The sequence below is a fragment of the Equus caballus genome, chromosome 1 (genome assembly GCF_041296265.1).
Source record: "Equus caballus isolate H_3958 breed thoroughbred chromosome 1, TB-T2T, whole genome shotgun sequence".
NCBI classification, from domain to species: domain Eukaryota; kingdom Metazoa; phylum Chordata; class Mammalia; order Perissodactyla; family Equidae; genus Equus; species Equus caballus.
The window spans coordinates 119,652,345-119,674,582 of NC_091684.1; the positions used below are offsets into that span (position 1 = coordinate 119,652,345).

At 45.5% G+C, this 22,238-nt stretch overlaps 1 protein-coding gene across 19 annotated transcripts in view; it reads right to left on the minus strand.

Moving 5' to 3' along the window:
- APBA2 (amyloid beta precursor protein binding family A member 2) overlaps window positions 1–22,238 on the minus strand; it is a 225,730-nt gene that overhangs the window by 112,708 nt on the left and 90,784 nt on the right. For 5 of the 19 annotated variants that reach the window (XM_070231187.1, XM_070231258.1, XM_070231251.1 and 2 more), the window contains exon 3: window positions 2,817–3,063. The exons of the other annotated variants lie outside the window; for them this stretch is intronic. The gene's annotated coding sequence lies outside the window, so the exon portion shown is untranslated. The remainder of the gene's footprint in view (window positions 1–2,816; window positions 3,064–22,238) is intronic. 19 annotated transcript variants of the gene reach the window in all.

A 22,238-nucleotide genomic window follows, 5' to 3' on the forward strand; every position in this document is an offset into this window, starting at 1 on the left:
GCCCCTCACTTGCCTTGGTCAAAGCAGGGTTGTGTTATTCTGATGACCTGCGTCTCTGGACATTCGGTACCCCTTAAAGACATGCCCAACAGAGTCGCAAGCACGGAGACCTGGGACAGCCCTTAGGGGTTGACCGTCGTCTCCCCAGCTGGCTCTGGGTCTACCACCCAGCCAGGCACATCCCGGCAGGACCCTCTCCGTCCCAGCCACTGGAATGGACACAAAGAATCAAACACAGTTCGGAACAGCTGGGCTTTTCTTCTCAGCCACATCGGACCTGGCCATTCCTCCTTCTGCCAAACACATGCCCAGTCCTCCTTCTACCCGCTCTAGAGGCAGCGAGGGCCAGATCACATCCCTTGTCCCTCTTGGCCATTTGTGATTAGACAGAAATGCAAGAGCCTGCTCTTCTTCTGGCAATTCACAGCCATTTCTGGAATAATCTCCTAATCCTTATTAATCTCCAGGCTGGAAATTAAGTACACAGGTCTCCCCACTAGATTAAAACACTCCACTTTCCAAGTTGTTGGCCCATCCACGGGTTGGTTTGTGTGTGTGTGTTGTATGTGCGTGGGGGTGTATCCTCTGGCCCAGTTTCCCAGCAGAGACATGAAATACAAAGCCACGGGAGCCGAGAGTTTCTGTGGAGGCTCTCTCTGTCCACATACTGACAACCAGATTCTCCAGGGCCCAGAGCTCCCAGCCCTGGAACCAGTACAGAAGGAAAGGCAGCCCCTCGCCCAGGGTGCTGAATCCCCAGCAGAGTTCAGGTTCAGAGAAAACCTCCAGCAAACAGCCCTTCAGCTGCCTGACTTGAAATACCATGAAGTTCAGCTCTTTTATGAACATTGTTGCTGAGCAGTTGACATCTGCTTTCAGGATTAATTAATCTTCTTACAGGATGTCACTTCAACATCATCGTAGGGTCTCCATTATTCCACGTGCACGATTCTGGCAATAAATTGGATCTATAATCAAATAGAGCCTTTGAAATGCTACATTTCCAGACACTTGGGAGGTAAACAGAAATTCTAAATATGATTCAGAGTAGACGGTTCATACATTTGCTGATTATCTTTGATACTATGTCCAGGAAGTCGGTGGGCGGTCCCAGATCCAGAAACGATCCTCAGGACCCAACGGTGGCCCAGGTGTTTGTGGAGGGACTCAAGAGATGAAGGCACTTAGGCTAAGAGAGCCATGATGGCCCCCAACAGACCAGCTCATGCCAGCCTCCACCCAAAGCAGAAGACGCTGGCCCTGGAGCACAGGACGGCATAGTGCTGGGGGAGCAGGGGTCAGAACCAATCTTGTAGGCATTTCCTTGGCAAAGTTAAGGCAACACTCACAGTTTCATGGAAGTTAAGCTGCTCTGGGCATCTGGGAGTGAGCAACAGGCGGATGGAGGTAGACATGTCAGGGCAGAGGCAGGAAGTCTGCCCAGAGACGGAAGACTGACCTTACAGGCCTTACAGAGTGGCCAGGGGCCTGCACAGCAGAATCACCACCCTGCTGTGACAATGGTTTTCTTCCTCCAGCTGACCTAAGAGCTACAGCTAAATTTCCTTGAGCTAAATGGGTAACCCTGTGCTTTGTAACGGGCTGGGCCCTGGGCACCCAGATTTGGGAATATCTGGTATGTTGCGGTTAGAGTTGTAGAACAAGTGGAACTTGGTGAGCAATAACAATCTAGATTCAATGAAGTATCTGCTGACAGAAGACCCTGGCCACACTGAGCAGAGGCCCTGGGATGGGGCTGGGAGGGGTCTGTGCAGACCATGGTGGCCAGAATGATGGGGAAAGCATCAAGGTGCATCAGAGGCAGAGCATCAGCTGCACACTGCAGCCAGCTCGGGTGTAGCTCCCCCCAGTACCAGCCTGGTGGCTGCAGCCAGCACCACGGAAAGCTCGTGAGACTGTCAGTACTGTGCATGACAGAAAGCTTAGAATGGTGGTTCAACACCCACATGGCCTTTGTGGATTAGCCCAGGTGCCCATGGGGCTTCCCTGCACTGGGCTGCCTCATGGAGGGGGCAGGCGGGCAGCTGGCAGGTAAGCTGCTGCACAAAGAGGCCTCTTGGGACCTGGCACTGCAGGTTGGCCAAGCTGCTTTGCTGGCTGCAGCATGAGCTGTCCCAGGATCCCCACAGGTTTGGCTGGAATTGCAGGACAGGACAGGATTTCAGGGGGCGTGAGAGGATGCTCCCCCAGGTTGGGATACATTGTTTATTGTGGGGAGTCTTGTGCTTCCTGATGGGACACACAGGGACAGTGCTCAGACAGGCACAGCAGCGTTGTTCCAGGGCATGGAAAGAAAGATAGCCCCAAGGAACCACTCCAAGAACTGGCCAGAGACCAGTTACAGTGAGGAAACAGGCTGGGCTCACAGAAAGGCTCCAGGTTGTCAAAGCCAGAAAAATAGAAGCCTAGGTTATGGCGGGGAGGGAGCTTGGCGTCGGGGAACCAGTGACAGCAAACTTGAGGGATGCTCCAGCTTCAGTGGACTCCAATGGGCGGTTTACAAGTAAAAATATTAAATTCTGAATAACTGAGTTGCCTAGCTAGCTGCAAGATAAAGTCTTCAAATGCTAATAACTCTATTTATAAACACCAGCATGTATTATTCTTCTCCTTCTGGGAAAGAAGCTGCATCTTAAGAATAAAAAGCTCAAACCTTGAGACTCCCATTTGTGCAAACATTTTGGGAACAAACTGGATTTAAAACTCATCTTCAAAGGTCTCAAAGTTTCAAAAACAATTTTTTTTGAGAAGGTGGCTTCTAAACATGCTATTAAAAATACTTAAAAATAACGTACAAATTGCTACCATTAAAATGGTCAAAACATTCTTGGCAGCTTATCTTTCAAAGTCTGGAGGTGATGGGTCATGTAGGATGCACAACATTCTTCCACCAGATTGCTGGGTTTGGGTCCGTCTTCACTTCCTGCTCCAGGTTCCAATACGGAGACTTTAAAGGTGATGAGTTTGCCGAGTGGGCTGTTCTTTCAAGGCGACTATTCGCTTCCTCTCCTGGGGGCCTCTGCAGCCACCCTGAAGGCAGAGCTGGGGGAAGAGACGTGGAGTATTTCAATCCATTTCAAAACCCAGAAATCTGCTCTAAATCCAAACAGGCTGTAAGCTTCAATATCTGTAACTTAACTTTTTCCGTGTTTGCTTTTATGTAAAGACCTCTGAGGCTCCAAACAAACCTGGGAGCCCGGAGAGCAGTTCTGAGCTAGTTTATTAACGTGGGGGTTGAAACTAAAGGGGCTCTGATCCAACAGTGCTTTAACCTTCAATAAATTTGTCCTTGAGCAGCTGAGGGAGTTCTGTGGACACAAACACGGCTTCCTGTGCTCTTCTGAGCAGCGGCGTTTACACTGCAATATCTGCCGTATTTCTCCAATGATTCTTGATATTAAATCAGTCTTGCGTTTTGCCGTTCTCGCCTGGCTTTGGGGAACAGGAGGACAGTGCAGCCCTGAGGTATGAAAAACCTGAACCACGTCCACATCACAGAACCAAAGGGACGGTTGAAGGGAAGGAGGTGGCAGGGTGGCTGCGCTGGGTTGCGCCGACCCCAGGGAGTGAAACAGAGCTGAGAGCCAAGCCCTCAGGGCGGGGCGGGCGTGCTTGGCCCAGCTCTCCCCATTATGATTCTCTCCTAGGCAAATGAGGCTTCTATTTTTGCTGCAAGGAGCCTGGTGCCTTCCAATTCCCCACATCCCCCGGAGGGAGGCTGGGATTTTGTTCTCTCTTCAGGCAGCTCAGGGATGCTGAAGGGAGGGTCATCCAGAAGGCTGGGAGCCAGGGAGAGGCACTGCCTGCCAATCCTATCCAGTGAGGACACAGTGCTCGTGAAAGCTCTGGGCCAGGTGACCATGCATGTACTCAATCTGGTATGACCGTGCAGGGCCAAGCACACCAGGGTTTATGTGGTCCATACCACACACAAGGTGACAGACATTAACTGTTCCACAGATGCGAACCCTTTAATCCTCCCAGCACTGCCGTGAGGTAGCAAGGTTATCATCATCCCAATTCTACACATGAGGAAACTGAGCCACATAAAAGTTACCAGTGGTGGGTCAAAGGCCACACACAAGTGCTGGAGCTGGGATTTAATTCTGGCCCAAGAAGGCCCAAGAATCCATGCTCTTATCTCCTCCATCATGTTGGTAAGAAGAAACGGGATAAGCTATTTATAATGCATAAATCAAATGAAGGGTCAGACTAGTCAATAAGAAAATCCTAAAAGGGAGCGAAAGGTATGAACCTGTGATTCAAAGAATAATAAATACACGAAATAAATATATACAAATATAGGAAAATAAATAAATGAAAAGACGTTCAACCTCACTGGCAGGCAGAGAAATGCAAATTAAGACCTCCACATAGATACCACTTTCACCCATCAGACTGACAAAAATTAAAAACATTTGACAACACTGAAGGTTGTCAAGGAAAGGAGAAGGTGAACCCACACGCTGCTGGTGGGGATGTTCATTAGGAGACCCACTTGGAAAAATAATTTGGCCGCTTCTAGTAAATCTGGACCGTGTATTCTATCCCACAGTAATTCCAATCCTCGCTAAATAGTCTGGACAAATCTAGCTCATGGTCACACAAACACACACATGAATATTCCTAATAGCCTTGTTTGTAGCAGCAAGAAACTGCAAACCATCTAAACATCCACCAACGGAGAACAGACAGATAGCATTATGTTCCTACAACAAAATACCACTCAGCAGTGAAAAGGTATGAACTACAGGTACCCATTTTCACATGGATGAATCTCGCAAATGTACAGTCACGTGACGTTTAATGACGGGGAGATGTTCTGAGAAACGCGTCCGTCGTTAGGTGATTTCATCATTGTGAGAACATCATAGAGTGTACCTACTCAGACCTAGCTGGTATAGCCTCCTACACACCTGGGCTCCACGGTAGTAATCTTATGGGACCACCGTCGTTTATGACTGAAACATCATTATGTGGCTCATGACTGTAATGTGAGGCAACAAGGCAAACTACAGAAAAAAACATTTGATTTGATATCCTTTACACAATGCTTAAAGACATGCAATGCTTAAAGACGTGTTTAACAGCACTCTGGGTGGTCCACCTCAACTGCCCTTCCCAGGCCTTGAGGCCATCAGAGAAGGGTGGGGCTGCCCAGAAGCCAGGATCTGGGCAATATCCTGTCTCTCTCTCTCTGTCTCTCTCCTTCACGTTCCAGAAGAAGCAGAAATGCATTTCACTCCTTAGAAGGGCTGAGCTGGCCAAAGTCAACTGATTCAGTAAAAGCAGTCAAACCAGCCAAGTCCGGCAGGCCCAGTCTGTATCAGTCCCAAAGAACCACGGCAGACCACTTATTTTAAATCCTCTTTAAGAGCCCAAATCCAAAATCTCATGTGTTATTTCCCTCAATTTACTCATCCAAAGGAGAGCCAGGTCCAAAATCCATTTTAATTGAAACAACCACTTTTCTTGCCACGAAGTGACAGCTGAAGCAACAATAATGCCTAATATATTCGGAGCTGGCTTTTCTTTTTGTAAAATCACTCAGCTGAGGTGATGGGGAGTTTAAGCCACCCTTCCAGTGCTCTCCTCCTGACCTTGACTTGCTGGGAGGATGAGCACTGAGAATCTGGACCCATCTGTGTCTGCACTCATTACTCACCACTCTCTGGCTGGCCCTTGTGGACAAAGGGAGGGAGAAGATGTGGTGGGAAATGCAAATAGTGAAGGGAAGCGTGTGCAAGGTTGGAAGCACCTGTGAAAGCACCAAAGACGGCACAGGTGAGCCCCCATGCCTGGCAATGCGCGGCCCTCACCTTGCAGGGCGGGGCACAGGCTGGACAGGCCACGCTGGCCACTCAGGACCAGGCAGCCGGAGGGCATTTCTCTGCCTCCTTCTCCTTCTCTTTTCCCAGCAGTCAAGGCCAGGCTCAGACAGGAGCCCCAAGGGCATCATGCCCCCAAACTTCCCTGCCGTCGCCACCTCAAGAGTGGCCCTCAGACAGGTCCGGGAGAATTCGGGCAGCAGGCAGCCCAGCTATTGAGGCATCAGAGCTCGGAGCTGCACCACATCCCAGGCATCTCCCCTGGAGACGGCAGGAGACAGTGACACAGCCAGGCTTCTGAGCCCAAGACCCACCTTCAGATCCTGCCTCTCTTCTTACAAGAGGTGGCCATGGGGTGTCCCTCCACCACTCTGAACCTCAGGCTCTGCATCAGAAACAGAGGAGGCCCGACAGGATTCCGGAGCTCCCTCAGCCCCTCCGCAGCTTTCAGGACAAGACTCAACCCTCCCCAGGAGGAAGTCAAGGCACACAGGCCAAGTCGGGGGGCCTGGGGGTAGATGCTGGCTCAGGGCTCAGTAGCTCCATGACACTGAGCCTCAGTTTCCTCAGCTGTGAAATGAGGATAATAATAGCCTCCTATGAACCTACGTCATGGGATTGCTGGGATGGCTTCAATGAGGGGCCGCACGGCAGCAACCAAGTGGGAAACACACGCTCGCTCTTGCTGTAAGGCCATCAGGGCCCTGCTGTCCAGCCCCGCTCTCTCCCTCAGCACTCACGGCCCCAGTACTTGCTGACCACCCACCATGAGCCACTCAGAGGGAGGTCCCCAGACCCAGGTCTGCATCCACAGCCCCCAGCGCAGCAGCTGGCACAGAGGAAGGGCTCCACTGCTGGATTCCAGGACCCCCACCTTGCACCTTTGTACCCCACAGCAGCCAAACTCTAAGCAGCTGAGAGCACTCCTCACACCAAAGCATGGAGTCTGGACACCCTCCTGGAGGCTGCAGTTCCAGAGAGGAAGCTCATCAACCAGAGGGAGGCAGGTTCCTGGGGCAGGCCAGGGGCCTCCTAGCACCACCCACACCACAGCAGGACCCTGGCCCAGGGCGGGGGCCGCAGAGTGGCCTGGGTGCTTGGATCACAAAGTCCTGTTAAACTACTCTGAAACCCCTCCCTACACATTCCCTGGGCCCACCCCCTCCCCAGGCATGGGTCTCCCAGGAGAAGACAGGATTCTGTCTTGGGGGGATTGGAGGCGGGTTCCCACCCGGCAGGTGAAGGAGTTCAGCTGCCACAGAGCTGTCCCCAGGCCCCTCGGACACATCCTGAGAATGACGCAGTGGCTCCCTCGCATGCTGCTGAGGGAGGGGGTCCATGAGGTGACACCCCCCATCCCGGAGGTCACCTATTCACTGCGTCACATACACCTGGGGCTTCCACATCCCATACCAGCCTCTACGAGAAAAGTCCAAGTCAAGTTTGGGTTTTTTAAGTATGCTAGAAGAGACTCCAGAAAATAATGCATTGGCAGAAGCTGAAAAGAAACAGAATTGCCAGGCGTGGCCCCAAAACTGAGTATTAGAACAGGATCCTAGCAGTGTCATCCATATCAACACTAAAACCAATTACTCACCACACACGCACCCACCAATATACAGTCTCTCATCTGGAAAATAAAGGCAAGGAAATGAATTTCACTTTCAAAATAGGGCTCTACTCAAGCAGGGATCATCTTGCATATCCCTCCCCACACAACAGCCAGGTGAAACACACAGGGAGATGGTGGCCGGGCTGGAGGTCTTTGCAGAAATGTTGACACCTGCCAACCTCAGACTTCTTGCAGGTTATCTAAGCCCACCAAAAGAGGGAGACAGTGTTGTCGCTGCACCAGGGAATCTCACAGCTGACTTGCAGAGTGGGGACAGGGGTGGGCAACATACAATGACTTTCTGTTTCACCAAGTTAACCCCAGTCTGATACACCTGTGGCCTCATAGGTGCTGGGACCTTAACCCATGTGCAAGGCCGCCATTGGTTTTAATGATATATTTCATGATGGTTTCCATTTTTACATACAGATTACTACAACCTGGAGTCATCACCGAAGTTGGCCGCTTAGTGAGGTCTCTACTTCTGCTTCTATAGAGCAGGCTGGATGCCAGCCCTACAGGCAGGCATGCAATGATTCCACTGAGCTTAGGACGGGAGTTTGCTCTCAAACACTATCACTGTGTCCTTGAGGTGATCATAGTTGTGAAATGCCTCTTTCCAGTCTTGTTTTATCATGATAATTTGCTGTTTTGTTTTGTTTGGGTCCATCTTTACCAATTTATTTTCCAATAACTAGATTTTAAATAAAACACGAGTACTCTGAGGACCAAATATAAATCCTCTATTGCCAAAGCAGAAATACACACAATCAGAATATTCTTACTACACCAGCCTTAGGATGAAGCTGATAGAATAGAAGAGAGGGTTGAGAGAGAGAAATTGAACCCATGATAAAAAAGTCAAGCTACTAGATCAAGCCTTGCCTGAAACCATACATCTGGGAGTCGGCCCCGTGGCCGAGAGGTTAAGTTCGCATGCTCCGCTTCGGCAGCCCAGAGTTTCACTGGTTCACATCCTGGGCGTGGACATGGCACCGCTCATGAGGCCACAGTGAGGTGGCAACCCACATACCACAACTAGAAAGACCCACAACTAAAAAATATACAACTATTTACTGGGGGGATTTGGTGGAGAAAAAGCAGGAAAAAAAAAAAAAGATTGGCTACAGTCGTTAGCTCAGGTGCCAATTTAAAAGAAAATTTAAAAAAAAAAAAAGAAACCATACATCTGGACTTTTCAAATACATGAGAAAAAGTTTATGTCACTGTGGGATGGGTTTTCTGTTACTCACATCAAGTGTCTTAATGGAGGAGGAAACTGAGGCCCAAGCAGGTAAGACGACTTTGTCAGCCCACAGAGCAGCAGAATGAAAGCTCAGTTATGTCACATTAAGTCCTGCCTTGTGCCAAAATCCTAGGCTGTGTTCACTGTGGTTTACACAAAATCCTGAATTCTTCACAAATTCGGAGGCAGGTCTGCTATTCACACAGACTTGTGAATAGATTGTGTGCTATTTTACATAATCAAAATCTAGCAGAAATTAGATTTAACTCAATCAGATCCTTTTTACTTCTCTAAAACCAACAGGACAAGCCTAAACGGTCAGTGGGGATTCTACCAAACATGTAGACTAAACAGCACAACATAACGGAACATTTCCGCCCCGTCTCCCTTTTTCTGAAGGACAGCTCTGACCCTGGCTCCCATTTTTGCGCCTGCAGAAAATCTCAAGGCAGCTTTCAGACAGAAATGTTCTCTTAATCAGCTCACAGACAGGCACTGCTCTGGTGATCTGCTGGCTCTGGCTGTGTTGGCTTGCTCTTCCTCCTTCCCCCGTCCCTCTCTCTCAATGACTAATACAAAGTCCCAAGGAAGGATCAGCAAAACCACTTCTTGACCCCACTGTCTGCCTGTTTTGGACCTGAGGATCTGAGGATCCAGAGGCAGGTGGCTTGCTCAGAGTCACAGCTGGGGCCAAATCTACAGGGTCAGAGAGCCCTGGGCTCATTCCACCCTACACTGAGCCTCCCTCCCGAGAGACTGCGCCATGGGGACACCATCTGCTCTCACAGGCCCGGTGACATGTGGCAAGTCCAGGCTCTCCCTGGGACCCAGGTGACGTCAGGAAAGTGGGAGCTTCGGGCTGCCCAAGGCCCCGCAGGCCTCCACAGAGCAGCCATCCGCACAGAGAGGAGTCTACACTTGGGACACGCACCAGGCAGGGCTTTACAACAGCCCAACAGGAAAAGCCCACTGGCAGCAGTGCTGAAGGTTCTGGAAACCCCCAAGAGTCACGTGCGACCTTGAGGAGCTGTGCCATCTCTCTAGTCTACCTCTCCTCCATCACAGAGCATCCTGCCTGCTCTCTGTCCTCAGACCTCCCCCTACCTGGTCCACCCCCTACCCCACCTGCAACGCACCAGGCTTTCCACGTGTCCCAACCAGCAGTTGGGGCCAGCCCACCTCTGGCAGCATCACTGCTCACCCCACATCTTAGTGTAGCCCCTCCCCTGCCTGGATGCCAGTGCACCCCTCTCAGATCGCCCAGCATAGTCCCCACTCTGTGCAGGGCTCTGCAGCACATATTGGTGTTGTGTGTAGTTCTTCCAAACCCTAAGGTGGGTGGCACAAGGACAGGATGTGTCCCCCCTTTCTGTGTCCCAGCTCCTCCCTGGTGAGGCCTCGGGGAGACACTCAGCCTGTTTCTGATATGAAAAGGGCACTGGCTTTCTGTCTATCTTGGTCACATGGGAAGGTGACGCTGACTGCTGGAGGGCAGAAGGCCTTCTACACAGAATGAGAGCACACATCTTGCCACCCTGATGAGCAAAGGTGACCCCAGCCAGGACCTCTCCCACCTGTGCCAGCACCTGAGCATGGCCCGGGGCCTTCCAGACACCGAAGCTGTGCAGTAGCAGCTTTTGTTCAACCGTGGCCCAGTGGCCCTCAGGTGGTACAGCTGTGGAAGCTAGGGGGCTGGGGCTGGGGGGTTGGGTTGGCCACCCTGATACACAGAGCATATGCCCACCCACTAGTATTTTATGGACAAACAGATGGACCAATGAACACAAGACCTGCTCCAAGAACTGATATCCTGTGAGGGCCTCAGGGTGATGAGGCAGGATTGTGCCCAAGAGTGTCGAGTGAGGACCAACAGCCACATGCCAACAGAGATGGTGAGGGGGGCCTTGAGAGAATTTGAGAGGAAGACACGCAAGGCTCCCCCTCAGGAGCATCCCCACCCTGTGTGCCCAGAGAAGCCATGCTGCCCTGAGAATGGTTGGCGGTCCTGCAAAGCTGACAAGAACCTGGAACTCCTGCATGGAGTGGGCAGCAGAGCACTGTGGTGGAAGAATTAAATGATGCTGGAAAGACTACACACCTGGCCAAACAGAACAAAGAACTGAAGAGATTCCATCAGACACCATTCGCTCTCCCTGTTGACAGGAGCGTATCAGGGCCCAAGAGGACCACTTGATGCTGAGGGATATGGAGTGGGGGACAGGGCAGAATGCCTATGACAGGAGAGGGCTGGTGAGAGGAAAACCAGGGCAGAGGCAGGCCCCACAGAGGAAGAGCCACAAAGAGATCAGGAGAGGGAGGGAGGTGTGAGAGGAGCCGAGACAGAGGAGATTCAGGGCCAGGCAGGAGGCAGGGATGGGGACATACAGGCAGTGCAGCCTGACAGATGCTCAGAGCTCGCCTCTCAAACTTCTGGGGAGATGAGCGGGTCACAGCTGTTGCTGCAACCCCAGGCACCCTGAAGCCACAGTGAGTGGCGGGGTCAGACCCATCAGATTTTAAGATCTTAATGTCCCCTGATCTGCGGGGCGCAGAGCCCTTTGCACTAAGCAAATGCTTTGGCCCATTAGGCAGTTCTGGCCCGAGTCTCAATGTGTTTGGAAAAATGCAATCCAACTCCTGGTGTGAGCAGAATCCTCTCTACCGCCTTCTGCATTTCAGATTACAATGAAGGAAACTGGGTGTTCTTCCATTCCAGGATGGACCTGCCAATTATCGCAAAGGGACACAGACGTCACATCAAGACCTCACAGTTGATGCTGTTACAGCTCACAAGCTGCCAAAATAGCTCTTTTATGATTTAAAGGAAGGTGGGGAAAAAGAATCCACCTTAAAGAACATTGGCAATCTCGGCTCCCTTGTGTGCGCACCAAATGGGCTTCACTGCCTAACATCTGCACCTGTTTTATAGGTCCAGGTGGGACCTGGTCCCATCATTAAAATACTCCAACCCCACTCCTGGAGTGTGCCCCTCTCCCCAGCAGGAGGAATCGCAGCTGCTCTGGCCCTCGTCCCCATTAACTGTGGGTCACATCCCCTTCCCAACACTTCAGAACACTCAGCCGTGCTTCTGAGAACTCCGGAGCTCAGAACACTGGGCCACCCAAACAAAGATGACCACAGGCAGCTCTTTGTTATCTGACAATGAAGGTGAAGCTGCTTACAACTTCTGTTCTGCAGCACGGTAAAGACAAGCTGGGTGAGTGACTCGGAGGAGCTGGTGCACATCCAAGTCTTCCTTTGTCAAAGGCCCAAGAGAGACTGGGCACTCACCATTAAGAGTGGGAAGCAGCGGGCAGAGGCAGGGAGAACAGATGCTAACCCCTCAAGCCAGACCACACCAGCCCTTCACAACGGCCTTCACGGCCTGGCCTCACCACATCCTTTCGAAACAGATTTGTTTTGTTTTCTTTTCCTCATGTGTCAGCTTTGGACAATGGGCCTCAGAGAGATTAAGTCCTGTCTGCACAGTCACGCAGCTCCTTAAGTGTCAAAGCTAGGATTTGAACCATGGTCTGCCAAGGCCACAGCCCAAGGTGCTCTTCCCACCTCTCAACTGGCAATGGGACAGACAGGTAAGCAGGCCCAACTGCCCCAACTTTCAGCTGTTTGAGAGAAACATGGCAGCCAGTCAGTGAAGTTCTCCCTTCTGTGTGCTGATCAGCATTTCTGTGCTAGGCAACGAGGCATCTTCTAGAAAGATCATGTGCCTGACATGTACAGGAACAGGAAGGGTAGCCAAAACATGCACACATCCTGAAAGTGCCTTACTCCAATTCCAGAATGCTCCAAGGGGCTGATGTGTCAGACAGAAGCCACCCAGAGAACCTGGAAGCAGCCCCTAGCACCTGGCAGCTGAGCGTGTCCTACAGTTTTTTTCTTAATGAACCAATGTCTCTTGCACACAGCATTCATCTCCTTCGCAGGATAGCAGGAGGCTGACTTCCAGCTGAGAGAGTCAGGAAACTCACTTTGCAAGCATCCCAGGCAGGGAGCAAGGCCCTATCCAAGACTATTCATTCAGTCAGGAGAATCGGGGGAAGAGGGAGCTCTCACACTCACAAAGAAGAAGAAAAACAGTAGTGGTGAAGAAAACCAACCAGCGAGGTGAGGTTTGTTTCTGCATTATGAATAGACTTCATTAAAGTTAGAAACCTGCCCACCAGTAATCTACCAGGACTAGAAGGTGCTCAGGCGACGTTTAACAAGAGCATTAGGAATCACCATCTTACATGAATCGCTCTCCAGAAAAGGGTGAGTTGAACGTTGTGTCCAAAACATCTCTGTACTAAAACCAGACAGAATGAGAAAGGTAAATTATAGGCCAAATTCACTTACAAACATAGATGCAAATAAACAAAACATTAGCCAAGTGAACCCAGCAATTTCTAAGCAAACACATCAGGATGAAGTATGAGTTTATCCCGGAAATGTCAAGTTGGTGTAATATTAGAAAAGCTATTAATGCAATCACATAAGTCATCATATTAACAGATCATCTCAGTTGATGGAGAAAAACCATTTCATAAAATTCACATGCATTCATAATTAAAGAGGGGAAAAAACGCTTAGCAAATGAGGACCAGAGGGGTCTTCCTTAACAGAGAGTGAGCATCTAACACAAGCCTACAGCAAACACCCTCCTTAATGGTGGACCGTTAGATACAGCCCCACAGGAAGGAATAAGACAAGAATTCGCAGCATCACTGCTTCTGCTTAACATTCTCCCATCACTCCTGACCAAAGAAATAAGAAAACAAAAAGAAATCAAAGGACGAAGATTGAAATGGATGAACTCTAACTGGCATTATTTGCAGAGGACATGCTGCCCACAGAGAAAATCCAAGAGACTCTACAAACTACCTGTTTGTACACTGTCCAACCTTGCTGGACAGTGGTCAACAAACTCAACAACAGTCATGAAAGGTCATTGCCAAAGAGATGCTACCTGGACAGCAGCCAAAACTAGATACCTAGGAATTGATCTAATGTAAAAAATATAAGACCTTTACAGAAAAATAACTATTACTTTCTTCAAAGACATAAAAGAAGAATTATTAAAATAAAGTCTCCATATGCTACGAGCATGTTTTTATTTGCGGTGCTGTCTTCCAAGTAAATTCACGAAGGTGAGGTAGCCGAGTCAGGGTCAGTGCAGATCGGCAGGGGTCCTTGTGTCCAGTGGCTGGAGCACTTTGTACTTCTCCACAACCTGATCAACAGAGGGTGCCATCAAACTTGGATTTTTGCCAATCTAACCAGCGAGAGGTGGCATCTTGGCATAATTTTAATTTACATTTGTCTTACATGAGAGGTTGAACATCTTTTCATACAGTTGTAAGACCATTTGCATTTATTTCTCTATAAACTATCCCCATCTTTTAAGCATTTTCTACCGGGTTTTTGGTTTATTCTTTGTAATTTTTGTTAACCTTTTATATTTTAGAGAAATGAAGCTTGTGATTTGAGTTGTAATTATTTTTTTCCTGGTTTATTACATGGTTTTTCACTTTGCTTACGGTGTTTTCCCCTCATACAGAAGTTGGTTTTTTTCCCCTAATGCACTCAGAAGCACAGGTGACAACCTGGACTTGCAACTGGCATCTGAAGTGGGTTAAGAGAAGTTTTGTAGGACTGAGTCCTTAACCTGTGGGATCTGATGCTATCTTCAGGTATACTGCGTGAGAGTTGAGTTAAACTGTAGGACACCCAGCTGGTGTTGCAGAGAATTCCTTGGTATGGGAAAAACCCCACACCTCTCGTGTCAGAAGCATTGTGAGTGTGGTAGCTGTGTGAGAATAAAGGAGAAAGACACATGGGAGCAGGAATGAGATTTTTCCTACTCAGGAGGAAAGACTGAGTTTTCCAAATTCTGCTATTCAGTTGTTCCAAACCAGTTTTTAAAAGGTTCTCCCTACTAACATTTTATTGAGGAATTTTACATTAATATTCCTAAATGAGACTGGGGCATAGGTTTCTTTGATCAAATAATCTTGAGATTTCCATCTTTTTCTATGGTGTGGAATAATTTAAGCAGCAATGAGATTATCCATTCTTTGAAGTGTTGATAGAATTCTCCTGTGAAGCAATATAAGTTTGAAGATTTTACTATTTCTTTTTCAATGGAAATGGGTTTGTTTAAATTTTATGGGTCTACTGAAGTCAGTCTGGGTAATTACATTTTCCTAGAGAAGCATCCTTTTTATCCAGGTCTTCACATTTATTTGCACAGCATTGTAAAGTGTTTTCCAACTATACTCATTTCTGTCATTCGGCTCTCATTCAGTTTATTTTATTGCTTTACCTAACATTTTGAGTTGGATGTTTGATTCATTCGTGTATTTTTTTTTTAAAGATTTTATTTTTTTCCTTTTTCTCCCAAAAGCCCCCCCAGTACATAGTTGTATGTTCTTCGTTGTGGGTCCTTCTAGTTGTGGCATGTGGGACGCTGCCTCAGCGTGGTTTGATGAGCAGTGCCATGTCCGCGCCCAGGATTCGGACGAACGAAACTCTGGGCCGCCTGCAGCGGAGTGTGCGAACTTAACCACTCGGCCACGGGGCCAACCCCCCTTCGTGTATTTTTTAAGGCTGTAACCACAGCTTTACGTGCATCTCATAGATTGACGTATTTATAGAGTTTAATCTTGTAATTTTCCAAGTTGAAGGGCCTTTTTATCTCATGATTAACTTCTAGTTCTACTGCATTGTGATGACAGAATGTTGTCTGTATCATTTCTACATTACAGAACTTACTGAGGCTTTCTTTGTACCTAATACATGTCAGCTTTCACAAAGGCTCCATGCATTCTTGAAAGAAAGTTGTATTCTCTAGTATTATGGTACAAAAGCTGGTATGCTGGGGGTGTATTCCTCTGTCCCCTTCATCCCCTTCACATGTGTTGGGCAGAGTGGCTGCCACTGTCTCTGGAATTAGTGTTTCTCTCCATGTCTCCTGCCTCACATGTGGTCTCTGCTTTGTGGAGGTTCTTCAATGTTCCACACAGCACTCGTAACCACAACTATTACACCAGCTCTGCAACCACAGCCTTAAGTGTTATACAGTGGCCTTCTTTGCTTCATGTTTTTGGCCTGAATTCTATCTTGATTCAAATCAGGATCAAAACCCCCGATTTCTTTTTCTCTCTCTTGGCTTTGTTTCTATCCGCCCTCCTGTCATCTGGAGCCCTTCTCAAGCACTCTGTTTTACGTGTGACTCTCACACAGCACAGAGTTGGGTGCCATTGCGTTAGCCAATCTGAAGTCTCTTCTTTTAGTAGGTAGATTAAATCCACTTAAATTCATCGATGAGGCTGACCTGATGAGGAGGTTTGACCTCAGCTCTGTCCTTCTGTGTTACAGGTACTGTGTATATTTCACCATGCAGTTTGTTGTCTTTACTCCTTTGAGTCTATTTTATGGTTTTGTTATTTCTTTGGCTATCTAGGAAGGTCTACGTTTTGGTTTAATGTCTATGTTTTGGTTTCAGGGTTATCCTTTTACCAACACCTCTTCCATCAGATTTGTCAGCTGCCCGTGTTATCCTTGACCTCACTTTCCCACCTGCAGGGCAATCAGTGAGCCTCCTCCACTCTCCTCTGTCCTTCTCCCTATTCCACTACCACTTTTATTGACTGTTTCTATTTTGTCAGTATACATAGCATTTATATCTATTCTTTCAGATTTATGCCTACCTTGTTTTGCTCTTACATATACAATTAAAAAACATGTTTAGTACTCACTACCAGTGCTGTTGCCAACATTTCCCTAATCACCTTTCAATGGAATGAAATTTTTCCTCTACTATGTGGGATATATCATATATTGGACACCCAGAGTGGATCATTTTTAATACCTCCATCCTCTAGATGACAAAAATATTTTCACTAATTATCATTTAATAACCAGTAATAACTTATTTCCTTAATTTGCTCTATAACTTAAAAAGCAATTAATTTTTAAAAATGAATTTCCATTTTAAAGATATAATTCAAATTCAGTAAAACATTTCCTGCGTCCATTTATCAAAGCAAAATATTACAACTCACAGTTTGTGCTCTGTTTTACTTTTACATTTTAAACACAAATAAAAACTCCAAGTGGCCACACAAAATGACAGAATTGAAGAAACTCAAGTTCTGTTTCTTTGTCTTTACAATTACTACGCTATCATTGCTTATTCGAAGGCTGCTACTTAAATGCAGGGATGTGTAACCCACAGAACGAGGCTGCACAGAAGGGAGCTTGAATGACTGTGAAGAGTTATGAACTTACTCGCAGAAATATACCTGTGCACCTGAGTCTATGCATGTCAGAGGACGACCATATAATTGGGAGTCATCCAAATTAACTGCCATGTACGATGCCACGTTTATTAAAGCATAAGTAATACAAACGTGCTAATTTGAAGCTTACGCACATTACTAAAATGCAACAATAATAGGAAAAATTGCTCAAATTAGACCAACAAAAGGTTTTTTTCAGGAGGAGCATTTTTCCACTGACATTCTTTAACAGTGCTGGAGCAGAGTGACAATAGAAAGCAGACTGACTTTTAGTCGATTTTGTTATTGCTTTTAAATTATCTATATTTTTTAATTGAGTTCATAGTAGTTTACAACATAGTGAAATTTCAGTTGTAGATTACTTGTCTGTCACCACATAAGGGCTCCCCTTCACCCCCTGTGCACACCCGCCAGCCACCTTCCCCCTGGTAACCACTCAACTATTCTCTTTGTCCATGTGTTAGTTTATCTTCCACGTATGAGTGAAATCATATGGTGTTTGTCTTTCTCTGTCTGGCTCATTTCACTTAACATAATACCCTCAAGGTCCATCCACGTTGTTGCAAATGGAAAGATGCTGTCTTTTTTATGGCTGAGTAGTATTCCATTGTATATATATATATTCCACATCTTCTTTATCCAATCATTCGTTGATGGGCACTTGGGTTGCTTCCACATCTTGCCCATCGTGAATAATGCTACAATGGATATAGGGGTGCGTAAGTCACTTTGAATTGTAATTTCAAGTTCTTTGGATAGATACTCAATAGTGGGATAGCTGGGTCATATGGTATTTCCTATTTTTAGTTTTTTGAGAAATATCCATACTGTTTTCCATAGTGACTGCACCAGTTTGCATTCCCACCAGCAGTGTATGAAGGTTCCCTTTTCTACACATCTTCTGTAACATTTGTTATTTTTTCTCTTAGTGATGACAGCCATTTTAACAGGTATAAGGTGATATCTTAGTGTAGTTTTGATTTGCATTTCCCTGATGATTAGTGATGTTGAACATCTTTTCATGTGCCTATTGACCATCTGTATATCTTCCATGGAGAAATATCTGTTCATATCCTCTACCCATTTTTGATTGGGTTTTTTTTTTTTGTTCAGCTGTGTGAGTTCCTTATATTATGGAGATTAACCCTCTGTTGGATATACGTTTTGTAAATATTTTCTCCCAGTTGGTGGGTTGTCTTTTTGTTTTGATCCCAGTTTCCTTTGCATTGCAGAAGCTCTTTAGTCTGATGAAGTCCCTCTTGTTTATTTTTTCTTATGTTTCCCTTGTCCAAGCAGACATGATATTTGAAAAGATCCTTGTAAGATTGATGTCAAAGTGTACTACCTATATTTTCTTCCAGAAGTTTTATGGTTTCAGCGCTTACCTTCAAGTGTTTGATCAACTTTGAGTTTATTTTTGTGTATGGTATTTTTGTGTAGGATAATGGTCTACTTTCATTCTTTTGCATGTGGATATCCAGTTTTCCCAACACCATTTATTGAAGAGACTGTCTTTTCTCCATTGTATGCTGTTAGCACCTTTGTCGAAAACGAGCTATCTGTAATGTGTGGTATTATTTCTGGGCTTTCAATTCTGTCCGATTGATCTGTATGCCTGTTTTTGTACCAGTACCATGCTGTTTTGATTACTATAGCTTTCTTTTGAAGTCAGGGATTGTGATGCCTCTGGCTTTGTTCTTTTTCTCAGGACTGCTTTAGCTATTCAGCGTCTTTTGTTGCCCCATATGAATTTTAGGATTCTTTGCTCTATTTCCATGAAGAATGTCATTGGGATTCTGATAGGGATTGCATTGAATCTGTAGATTGTTTTAGGTAACATGGACATTTTAACTGTGTTTATTGTTCCAATCCATGTGCATATAATATCTTTCCATTTCTTTACATGATCATCAATTTCTTTCAGTAGTGTCTTATAGTTTTCATTGTGTAGGTCTTTCACCTCCTTGGTTAAATTTATTCCTAGATATTTTATTCTTTTGGTTGCAATTGTAAATGGGATTGTGTTCTTGAATTCTCTTTCTTTTAGTTCATTTAAATTAGAGTACAGAAATGCAACTGATTTTTTGCAAGTTGATTTTGTACCCTGCAACTTTGCTGGAGTTGTTGATTTCTCTAATAGTTTTCTGATGGATTCTTCAGGGTTTTCTATATATAAAATCATGTCACGTGCAAACAGTGAGAGTTTCACTTCATTTCCTGTTTGGGTTCCTTTTCTTCCTTTTTCTTGCCTAATTGCTCTCTCCAAAACCTCAAGTATGATGTTGAATAAGAGTGGTGAGGGTGGGCACACTTGTCTTGTTCCTGTTCTCAGACGGATGGTATTCAGTTCTTCCCCATTGAGCATGATGTTGGCTGTGGGTTTGTCATGTATGGCCTTTATTATAGATAACTTATATCCTTAATTTCCTCATTTCCTTCTATCCTCATTTCTTTAGGAGTTTTTATCATAAACGGATGTTGGATCTTGTCAAATGCTTTCTCTGCATCTATTGAGATGATCATGTGGTTTTTTACTCCTCATTTTGTTAATGTGATGTATCACATTGATTATTTGCAGATGTTGAACCAGCCCTGTGTCCCTGGTGTAAATCCCAATTGACCATGGTGTATGATCTTTTTGATGTATTGCTGTATTTGGGTTGCCCAATATTATGTTGAGGATTTTTGCATTTATGTTCATCAGTAACATTGGCTTGCAATTTTCCTCTTTTGCACTGTCCTTGTCAGGCTTTGGTACCAGGGTGATGTTGGCCTCATAGAATGTGTTGGGGAGTGTGCCATCTTCCCTAATTTTCTGGAATACTTTGAGAAGGATAGGGATTAAGTCCTCTTTGAATCTTTGGTAGAATCCTCCAAGGAAGCTGCCTGGTCCTAGACTTTTATTCTTTGGAATGTTTTTCAATCTCTTTACTTGTGATTGGTCTATTCAGATTGTCTATTTCTTCTTGATTCAGCTTTGGGAGGTTGTAAGACTCTAAGAATTTATCCATGTCTTCTAGATTATCCAAATTGTTGGCATTTAGCTTTTCGTAGTATTCTCTTATAATCTTTTGTATATTTGTGGTATCCATTGTAATTTCTCCTCTTTCATTTCTAATTTAATTTATTTGAGCTTGGTTTTTTTCTTTGTAAATCTGGCTAAGGGTTTATCAATTTTGTTTATCTTCTCAAAGAAGCAGTTCTTTGTTTCATTGACCCTTTCTACTGTCTTTTTTGTTTCAATTGCATTTATTTTTACTCTGATTTTTATTATTTCCCTCCTTCTGCTGACTTTGGGCTTTGTTCTTTTTCTCACTCAGGTGTAGTTTGAGATTGCTTAGTTGGGATTTTTTCTTGTTTGTTAAGGTAAGCCTGTATTGCGATGAATTTCCCTCCTAGCACCGCTTTTGCTGCATCCCATATAAGTTGGTGTGGTATGTTTTCAGTTTCATTTGTCTCCAGATATTTTTTGATTTCTACTTTAATTTCTTCAATGAGCCATTGGTTGTTCAGCAGCATGTTATTTAGTCTCCACATCTTTGTCCCTTTCTCAGCTTTTTTCTTGTAGTTGATTTCTAGTTTTGCAGCATTATGGTCGGAAATGATGCTGCTTATTATTTCAGTCTTCTTAAATTTCTTGAGGCTTGCCCTGTTTCCCAACATATGGTCTATCCTTGAGAATGTTCCATGTGCACTTGAGAAGAATGTGTATTCTCCTGTTTGGGGATGGCGTGTTCTATACATATCTATTAAGTCCATCTGGTCTACTGGCCTAGTTTTTCATTTAATTCCACTGTTTCCTCCTTGACTTTCTGTCTGCATGATCTATTCATTGATGTGAGTGGAAGGTTGAGGTCCCCTTCTATTATTGAGTTGTTGTTAATGTCTCCTTTTATGTTTCTTAATAGTTGCTTTTCGTACTTTGGTGCTCCTGTTTTGGATGCACAGATGTTTATAAGTGTTAGGTCTTCTTAGTGGAGTGTGCCTTTGATGATTGTATACTGCCCCTCTTTGTCTCTCTTTACCTGTGTTATCTTGAAGTCCACCTTGTCTAATATAAGTATGGCTACACCTGCTTTCTTTTGTTTCCCACTGGCTTGGAGTATCATCTTCCGTCCCTTCAATATGAACCTGCGTTTGTCATTGGAGCTGAGATGTTTCCTGGAGGCAGCATATCGTTGGGTCTTCTTTAATCCATCTTGCCACTTTGTGTCTTTTTATTGGAGAATTCAATCCATTTACATTTGGAGTGAATATTGATATAGGAGCACTTAATGCTGCCATTTTATCATTCGTTTCCCAGTTCTCCTGCGTTTCCCATGTTTTTCATCCCATGTATTTTGGAATACCAATTCCATTAAGTAGTTTTTTATGGTGGTTTTCTTAGTTTTCTCCTCATTTATTATTTATGTCTCTATTCTATGTTTTTGTTTAGTGGTTACATGAGGGTCGTATGCAAAATCTCATACGTGAGATAGTCCATTTTCTGTTGACCTCTAATTTACTTAGACTAAGCTGATTCAGTCCTTTTCCCCTTCCTCTCCTAAATGGTTTTTGTCAGATCTTATGCCATCTTGTGTTGTGAGTTTGTGGTTAAAATGACAAGATTATTTTTGTTTTTGGTGTTTTCCTTCTCTTTATCTTTAATGTTTTACTTGAGTATTTGCTAACCTCTTCTAAGGGATAGCTATAATTTTCTGATTTTGTCTACCTGTTTATCTCCTTACTCAGGGCTTTGTAACCATTTTCTCTTTTTTTCAGGTCTGAGGGCCATCTTGAGGATTTCTTGGGGAGCGGGGGTCTTGTGATCATGAACTCCCTTAGCTTTTGTTTATCCAGGAAAGTTTTTATGTCTCCATCATATCAGAAGGATATTTTCACTGGATAGAGTATTCTTGGCTGAAAGTTTTTGTCTTTCAAAGATTTGAATATCTCATTCTACTCTCTCCCAGCCTGTAAGGTTTCTGCTGAGACATTTGCTGAATGCCTCATAGGAGTTCTTTTGTAAGTTATTTTCTTCTGCCTTGCTGCCCTTAAGAATTCTTCTTCGTCACTGACTTTTGCCACCTTCACTACTATTTCCCTTGCAGTAGGTCTTTTTACATTGATACAGTTAGGAAATCTGTTGGCCTCTTTCACGTGGATTTCCATCTCCTTCTCCAGGTTTAAGAAGTTCTCCACTATTATTTCTTTGAACTAGCTGTCTGCTCCAATCTCCTGCTCTTCTCCCT